The sequence below is a fragment of the Bos indicus genome, chromosome 1, assembly GCF_029378745.1.
Source record: "Bos indicus isolate NIAB-ARS_2022 breed Sahiwal x Tharparkar chromosome 1, NIAB-ARS_B.indTharparkar_mat_pri_1.0, whole genome shotgun sequence".
In the NCBI taxonomy this organism is placed as follows: domain Eukaryota; kingdom Metazoa; phylum Chordata; class Mammalia; order Artiodactyla; family Bovidae; genus Bos; species Bos indicus.
Genome location: NC_091760.1, coordinates 10251583 through 10261076, shown reverse-complemented (window position 1 = coordinate 10261076; position 9494 = coordinate 10251583).

The window sequence follows — 9494 nt, the reverse complement described above, 5'->3', positions numbered from 1 at the left end:
TTCCTGTCTTATTCTTGCCAGGCCTCCTCTCTTGTTCCTTAAATTTACTTCTCTGCTCCTTCCGCTGCCTAAAACCTGCAGAGCTGTCTGTCTGCACACAAGTTCCCCCCGTCCCCCTCTTCCCCAACTCAAGCTCTGCTTCCTAGGCTCAACTCAGTCTAAAGTACTGAATATCAGAGCACCCTTTGGATGGGCCCACTCACTGATCACATACACCTATGAGGGACCCTTTGCGGGTAATCAGTGGGTGAAACAGCCCATGGCAGGCATCGGCAATATAACTTAGCACACTTTTGCTATGGGATGAGGTTCAGGTTTCGGTAACAACAGTGGCACTTAAAAAGCCTGAGGAAAAGAGCAATTTAACAAATGTGTAGTTGGATGGCTTTTGATAGTAACTTCAGATCAGGAGTTGGTGAACCATGGCCTAAAGGCTTGACCATCTGTTTTTGTGAATAAAGTTTAACTGGAACGTTTGTTTATGTATTGAGTATCATTGGTTTTGTGCTACTGGGCAGAGTTGAGCACACAAGTCCAAAATATTTATTATCTGGCCCTTTACAGAAAAGTTTGTTGACCTTGGCCTCGGAAATCGTGAAAGAAATTTTAGAAGAGAAACTATATATTTTTCTAACTCAATTTCAAGACCTGTTATGAAACTCCAATACTTTGGCCACCTGATGTGAAGAACTGACTCATTGGAAAAGACCCTGATGTTGGCCAAGATTGAAGGCAGGAGGAGAAAGGGACGACAGAGGATGAGATGGTTGGATGCCATCACCAACTCGATGCATGTCAGTTTGAGTAAACTCCGGGAGATAGTGAAGTACAGGGAAGCCTGGCGTGCTGCAATCCATGGGGTCGCAAAGAGTTGGACATAACTGAAAAACAACGTGAAAGTTACCTTTATCTCCTGTAGTCAGAGAGCAGACTATACTGAAAAATCTGAAAACGCTTTATCTTACAGTTGTCTTATCCCAAATTAGGGTCTTCATACAAAAAGTATGGAAACTGCAAAATGAGATGAAGCCATTTGGGTGGATGAACCTGAGAGGCTTGAAGTTTCACATTCTCCTGGACCCTCCAGGCAGTCAGAGATAGATGTCACTCCCTTGCTACAGGGAGGAAGCCTTTTTTTGCCTCTACAGTTCTCAGCAGAGTCGAGAGTTTCTCAAAAGTAATCTTGCTTCCTCGACATCTTCCCTGTCTCCTTTATTCCCAGCGTCTTACGCAAAGCTCACAATTATTCTTGAAGAAATCTTTAAAAATTATGTATCTTTCCCACCCTGCCATTCTACCCCTCTAGGTCATAACAGAGCAGCAAGCTGAACTCCTTGCACTGAGCAGGAGCTTCCCACTAGCTATCTATTTCATAAATGGTGCTGCGTATGTTTCAGTGCTACTTTCTTAGTTCGTCCCACCCTCTCCTTCCCCACCTGTGTCCACAAGTCTGTACTCTACATCTGTGCCTCTAGTTTTGGCCTGAAAATAGGTTCATCAGTATCATTTTTCTAGATTCCACATATGTGTGTGTGTGTTTGTGTGCATATGTGTGTTTGTGTGTGCTAATAAATCAGAAAGAGAAAAAACAAATATCGTATATTAGCAGGTATATCTTCAGGAAATTTTCAAAGAAACAATATGGATGCAAATTATGGCCTCCAAATACTTTCTAAGTTAAAAAAACAGAAACCTTCATAGCCAAACACATTGTACTAATAACAGCAGTATTGTCAAATTATATTTGGTTAAGATAGACTTATGACAGTATAAAACAGTTTAATATACTGTCGTGAAAGTTTTGCTGTCACACAAAAACTCCATTGTGAAAATGCAGAATTGCATTGCTTTAAGGTTAAAGATATGGCCTGTTGGAGAATGTGCAGTTAGCTAAGAGGAAATTCTGGGGGTCTGGAAGTGATAAGAAATATAGAACAGTCCCAGCTGCCCTATGCGAGGACTTGGAGGTGCTTGTCCGTTACGAATGAATGTCAGTGGGATGATTCTTATCAGCTTCCCAAGCTGGCAGTAACAATTCCAGGAAACTTTCTATTTGTCCATCTGAGCTCGGGAGATTGGGCTGGGAGAATGCTGAGGGTGTGTGTGTGTGTGTGTGTGTGTGTGCGCGCGCGCGCACGCGCACAAGGTAACTCACTTTGTAGACTCAATTCCCAGGTTTCTGAGCAGTGGTTTCCTGCTCTCCCCTGCTAGACTGTGCCTTCTCTTTCATGCTGCTTCTAAATTAAGAATTCAGTGCGCTCCAGAGAACTGGGCCACGGAAGGCAGCCAGGTGTGAATGAGATTACATCTGAATTCATATTTTTCTAGAAATTTATCATGACAATAATAATATCCATTTATTGTGTGTATGACCTTAGGTGGTGCAGTTTAAAGAATCTGTCTGCCAATGCTGAAGATGTAAGAGATGCAGGTTTGATCCCTGGGATGGGAAGATCCCTTGGAAGGAGGTGGCAACCCACTCCAGTATTCTTGCCAGGAAAATCCCATGGACAGAGGAGCCTGATGGGCTACAGTCCATGGGGTCACAAAGAGCTGGACATGACTAGGCACACACACACATTTTGTGTTTACTCTATTCCATATACACCTTACATATATAAACTGATTTATCCTAATGTAGTTTTATTATTTATATATCTGTATCACAGATGAAGCAATTGAAGCACAGAAGTTAAGAGATTTGGCCAAGCCCACACAGCTTCATGGAGTCAGGTAATCTGATCTTTCAACCTTTAATGCAATACATATATATTCATATAATCATATATATATATATGATTATAGAACATACAAACATATAGAGGAAAGAGAACTGGGTTAAGAGTCAGGGACAATAATTTCAGATGGGCAATCATCTGGTAGTGACCTGAATCACAAACTCTATGGACTTGAGTTCCTAAATGTATAAAATGAGCAGGTTGGATAGCTCCAGCTCAAATTTTCTATCAATTTTAAGATGATTTTAGCACTTTAATTAATTACATATTAATTAACTGTAGGTGTACAAATTGCTGTTTATTTCTGTTAATGTTGTATCTCTGCTGAATAATCAATTTATCATATGTTGAGTTGTTGGTGAGGTAGTTATTTCTCAGTGAAACTTTTCCTTAACTAGAAAATAATTTATATTAGAAAATCAGACACATTGTTTTTTCCTGTTTCTAGAAACCTACCATGGCTGATGGTATTATTGTCACCAGTGTCAGAAAACAATGAGGTAAAAAAATATCAAATAAGGCTATTTTATGTAATTTATGTTTTTTGTAATTCAGCTTAGAAAAGAGCTGGAGAATATAATGGTATAAAGGGTTTTAGTTTGCAAAAGGATTTAGTGCTACATTTTGTGGATTCTAGTACTGAAAAAGTCATGTATATATGCATATATATGTCATATATATCATATATATATATAGAAAAAATGGATTAAAAAATTTCCATATTGTATCACTGAGGCAGGAAATATAAAGATTTCATTTTTATGACTTTTTAGTCATAAAAAGTGTGTCTGATTCTGAGTAGGTATATATAACGCTTTCTGGAATTCATCAACACCATCCAAACCCTAATATTTATCAAGCCCTTATGAACAAACAGTGACCTACACATTTCCTATGTACTGCAGTTTTACCAAAAACAAACAAACCAAAAACCCTCCTAAACTTACAAGAGAAAGTTTCAACTAAGAATGGATAAATATAGGGCAAACTTCACACTGGAATAAATCGACTTTTCTACCTTAAAGAAAAATGTGATGTTTGTCAAACTTGCTGAGCAGCTGACATTCATTCAAACTCAAGGCAACTGTACAAGCTATATATACTTCTCACCAGAAATTAGAGAAGAAATAAAAGGAAGTAAGTGAAGCCAAAGGAGCATTACACGAGATCTGTGGAAAAGCACGTGTTAACCACAGAGCTCTGTCTGAACACCTGTGCAGCAACTGAAGCTTCTAGAGAACACATGGGGCATAAAGAAGAGAAATACTATAGGGAGACAGAAGGCGCAAGTAAAGCATCATTTATTTATTTATCTTGCAAATTTAGGAACTAAAATCAAGGGGAATTAGTGACATTATACAGAATAAGCCAAAAGTAAGCAAATCCATGTAGTAATCTTTTAAAAGAATAGGAAAGAATTTTAATGAATTAGCTTTGTAATTCAGATGTCATTTTTGAGTAGCTGGGATTCAAGGACATCGCTTTTGAGAGAAAACTGAGTCTGTGAGTCACCCATTCCCTGTCTTAAGTGCAGATGCCATGATGGAAAGTAGCTCATTAAGAACAGATTTGATGATTTTAGCGATAATGGAAAACTCAGATCATGAGAACCAGAAAGACAGAGAAAGATTAAAATTTTGCCATCAGCTCTTGTCAAATCCCGTCTCTCTGTTCAGTTAATTTGCACATAGAAAATGAGTGCCCATGAGAAAAAGATTTTATTATGTATTTTTTCCTTTCTTTCTTGAAATTATCCACCTGACGCTGTTAGTTAGAACAAGTACAGCAATCTTGCTCTTTTGCAGGACAGTTATTTACCGTGGATGGCTGTTGAAAGCTTCAAGTAATTCGCAATAGGCATATAATAGGTTAAAAAAAAAATGAGAGGAGAAGAAACTTTCCTACCAACTGAAATGACTTTTTAGCAATTGTATCAGGTTTTTCCTCTGGGGCTTTTTGTCAATCTTCTTTCTCCTTCCCTCCTTCCTGTCTTTCATTCTTTTGCTCCTCCTGTTTAATTTTTAGTGTTTGTTAGGTGTGCATCGTGTCAGGTGCTGCACTGGGCCTGGTGGTGTCCACACTGTGCTCTGAAATTTCAGTCTTAGGAAAGCTTGTTTAAATAATTGCTCTTGAGTGTCTTCTACAAATTTAAATTTATTTGTATTTCATTACTTTGCCAACAAAGGTCCATCTAGTCAAGGCTATGGTCTTTCCAGTGGTCATCTATGGATGTGAGAGTTGGACTGTGAAGAAAGCTGAGCACCAAAGAATTGATGCTTTTGAACTGTGGTGTTGGAGAAGACTCTTGAGAGTCCCTTGGACTGCAAGGAGATCCAACCAGTCCATTTTGAAGGAGATCAGCCCTGGGATTTCTTTGCAGGGAATGACGCTGAAGCTGAAACTCCAGTACTTTGGCCACCTCATGCGACGAGTTGACTCATTGGAAAAGACTCTGATGCTGGGAGGGATTGGGGGCAGGAGGAGAAAGGGGACAACAGAGGATGAGATAGCTGGATGGCATCACCGACTCGATGGACGTGAGTCTGATGAACCCCGAGAGTTGGTGATGGACAGGGAGGCCTGGCGTGCTGCGATTCATGGGGTTGCAGAGAGTCGGACACGACTGAGCGACTGAACTGAACTGAACTGAACTGAATTTCTCGAGTGTACTTAGGAGTATACAGGGAATATGGTCAAATAATAGAAGATGGATCCATTGACCTGTCCAAGGGAAGGGCTCCCTAGGTGGCACTAGTGGTAAAGAACCCACCTGCCAATTCAGGAGACTCAAGAGACTTATGTTTGATCCCTGGATGGGAAAGATCTCTTGGAGGAGGGCATGGCAACCCACTCCAGTATTCTTCCCTGGAGAATTCCATGAAAGGGGAGCTGGGCAGGCACACAAAATTATGGAAAAATCCTCTTTTCTGCAAAGGGCCATTTGCTTCAGAAAAGATTTCTCAGTTCAATTTTTGTCATTTGGTTTATTCTGTACAGCTTTTGTACAGTCTACTAAATTATCATTATTCTGTGATAGAAGCAACATAGGATCTATATGATAACTCACAGATATTTACAGACTTAGTTACTGAGAAATAGTTTCGATTCATTTTGTACTTTTAGGAAATGAGAAAAAATATGCTAAAATCTAATTTCAAAAATGTAATGAATAGTTTTTACAGTTTAATTCATTCTTCTGCATTTCTATAAAAACTTTAACATCATTTAAGAATTTTATCAATGTTTCCTTGTTTTTGTAAACAATAAAAATTAGAGATGCCTATAAAACTGAAACACTAAAATGTTATTATTTGGTGTAAGGAATGACTCTGAGGCATTGTAAAAACAAAGCAAAAAATACCTTAAGCTTTCAATTTAATATTAAAATATTTAGCATTTCTTTTTAATATATGATTGATTTTTTCTTTTTAAAGGGATTGAAATAAGAGAAGAAATAAAATAAAAGAAATAAGATGTTTTCTTGCTTTTCTTGTTAATGGTGGTTCAAAATAGTGCAGCTATGAGGAGAATCTTATCTTCCTAAGAAAAATAGATTCCTTTGCATTCTGTTCCCAGATTAGAAGGAGCTGCTTATGTGAAAACTGAAGTGCCTGGTGAAAAACAATTTAATTGTTCTGCGATTTCTGGTAGGATATTATACACATATATATTAGAGAAATCAACATGTACCTTAAATGATATTTTTACAAATTGTGACAATACTGCTATTTTAAGTATATTATCTGAATTGGCACTTTGAGTAATATATTTTTAATGTGCAGTTTTTTTTAAGGATTGAAAAGTCCCATTTAAATGAAACAGTTATTCAACATGACTTTTCTTCCTCAATCATTCTCTGGCAGAAGCTAAAGAAGACATTAACATATAGACGCCAAAAGGTCCTGAAGTAGCCAGAAAGAATTGAAACAATAATTATAGTCAAATCTGTATGCTTCTGATGAATGAAAGAGTCAAATACATGAATAATTTAAAATACAAGACATACACACACACACATTTAGAAATAGTTGAATAAAATTGATTTGGAGGTAAACAATGATGATGGTGATGATAATAATGATAGCTCACATTTATTGACAGCATTTTGATTGCACTGCACTGGAGACTTTCCATATATTAGCTTAGTTACCCTCAAAACAGCCTTGTTAAGTAGATCCTATTATCATCATATGCTTATAATTGAGCTGTCCAAGGTCTCATAGTAAAGAGAGAATTTAGTCATTAGTGTCGTTCACCAAATATTTCTGGTTCTCATTTTTTTAAGTTTTATTCAGATTTATTTGCTTTACAATGTTGTGTTAGTTTCTGCTGTATAGTGAAATGAATTAAGTGTATGTATACATATATACTCTCTTGCTTTGGATTTCCTTTCCATCTGGGTCACCACAGAGCACCGAGTAGAATTCCCTGTGCTCTACAGTTGGTTCCTGATAGGTTCCTGTCTGTTACCCATTTCATACGTAGCAGTGGATATATGTCAGTACCAATCTCCCAATTCGTCCCACTTCCCTGTCCCCCCTTGGTGTTCACACATTTGTTCTCTTTGTCTGTGTTTCTATTTCTGCCTTGCAAATAGGTTCCTCTGTACCATTTTCCTAAATTCCACATGTATGCATTAGTATACAATATTTGTTTTCTCTTTCTGATGGACTTCACTGTGTATGACAGTCTTTAGGTCCATCTACATCTCTGCTCTTTCTAAGAACATATTAACATCGTCTTTCCTAACCACTCTAACTGTAGAAAATTCTGAAAGAGATGGCAATACCAGACCACCTGACCTGCCTCTTGAGAAACCTGTATGCAGGCCAGGAAGCAACAGTTAGAACTGGACATGGAACAATAGACTGGTTCTAAATAGGAAAAGGAGTATGTCAAGGCTGTATATTGTCACCCTGCTTAATTAACTTGTATGCAGAGTACATCATGAGAAATGCTGGGCTGGAGGAAGCATAAGCTGGAATCAAGATTGCCAGGAGAAATATCAATAACCTCAGATATGCAGATGACACCACCCTTATGGCAGAAAGTGAAGAGGAACTAAAAAGCCTCTTGATGAAAGTGAAAGAGGAGAGTCAAAAAGTTTGCTTAAAGTTCAACATTCAGAAAACCAAGATCATGGCATCTGGTCCCATCACTTCATGGCAAATAGATGGGGAAACAGTGGAAACAGTGTCAGACTTTATTTTTCTGGGCTCCAAAATCACTGCAGATGGTGATTGCAGCCATGAAATTAAAAGATGCTTGCTCCTTGGAAGGAAAGTTATGACCAACCTAGATAGCATATTCAAAAGCAGAGACATTACTTTGTCCACAAAGATGCGTCTAGTCAAGGCTATGGTTTTTCCAGTGGTCATGTATGGATGTGAGAGTTGGACTGTGAAGAAAGCTAGTGCCAAAGAATTGATGCTTTTGAACTGTGGTGTTGGAGAAGACTGTTGAGAGTCCCTTGGACTGCAAGGAGATCCAACCAGTCCATCCTAAAGGAGATCAGGCCTGGGTGCTCACTGGAAAGACTGATGTTGAAGCTCAAACTCCAATACTTTGGCCCCTGATGTGAAGAGCTGACTCATTTGAAAACACCCTGATGCTGGGAAAGACTGAGGGCAGGAGGAGAAAGGGATGACAGAGGATAAGATGGTTGGATGGCATCACCGACTCAATGGACATGAGTTTGGGTAAACTCCGGGAGTTGGTAATGGACAGGGAAGCCTGGTGTGCTGCAGTCCATGGGGTCACAAAGAGTCAGAGATGACTGAGCAACTGAACTGAACTGAACCACTCTAAGTTAAGTGTGTCTTTCTTTAATACACTCTGAGCATAGTGACTTGTTCTGGTCAGAACTGCTTGGGGGAGAAATAGAGGATAAAAAGAGACAACCCTCTGTGGTGTAGACATGTGGAGACTACTGAACTTCAAAGATCGAGCAGGAATTGAGAAAACTCGTTGGCATCCCAGACATCACATGGAGTGCAAGGCATGTGGTGCTCTGAAGTATTAATAACAAACGCTAACCTAGCTTGACTCATTCCCCCATAAAATGGACCAGATAAAAGAAGTGTACTCATTTCTGAGAATACATTTTAATTACCACAGTTTCTATTCTTCTTCACACAATGGTCATAGGTCAACAAAAATTTAAAATGCCCCCCCTAAAGCCAGGGACAAAACATCAGGAGGTAAAGGCAGTCAACAGAACCAAAACTTTTGAAAATGGTATTCCTGTTGTACAAATTTGTTTTGTCCCTTTGCAGCTTAAAACAATGCTTCTGAGTCATCTGGAGACAGAATTCCATCTCCTTTCCCATAGCCCATGACAATGTGGGTAGCCTCAGTTCTCACAAGACCTTCTTGCCATTTATATCCTCATGGCACCAGACTATTTGTTGTTTCATGAACGCACAATGATGCTTTATACCTCTGTACCTTCACCTACTCTATTTTGCCCTCCTGAATCCCAGAACGTCCATTACTTTCTTGCGTGCCTGAGAAGCTGTTTACTCTCAATACTCCGCTCCTATGACGACTCCATGGTGAAAAAATGCCAGATGATGCCAGCTCTTCCCCCACATACAAAGAGACAGGCTGAGGTTTTAACAAGTGCCTTTCTTCTATTTTTGTTGCTGTATCCATAGTTTTTTTTTTTGTGTGTGTGTGACCTATCAAACAGCGGTAATTGTTTGGTTACTTATATAATTTTCCCACTGGAGTGTAAACTTCTCTAGGGTAAGGGTT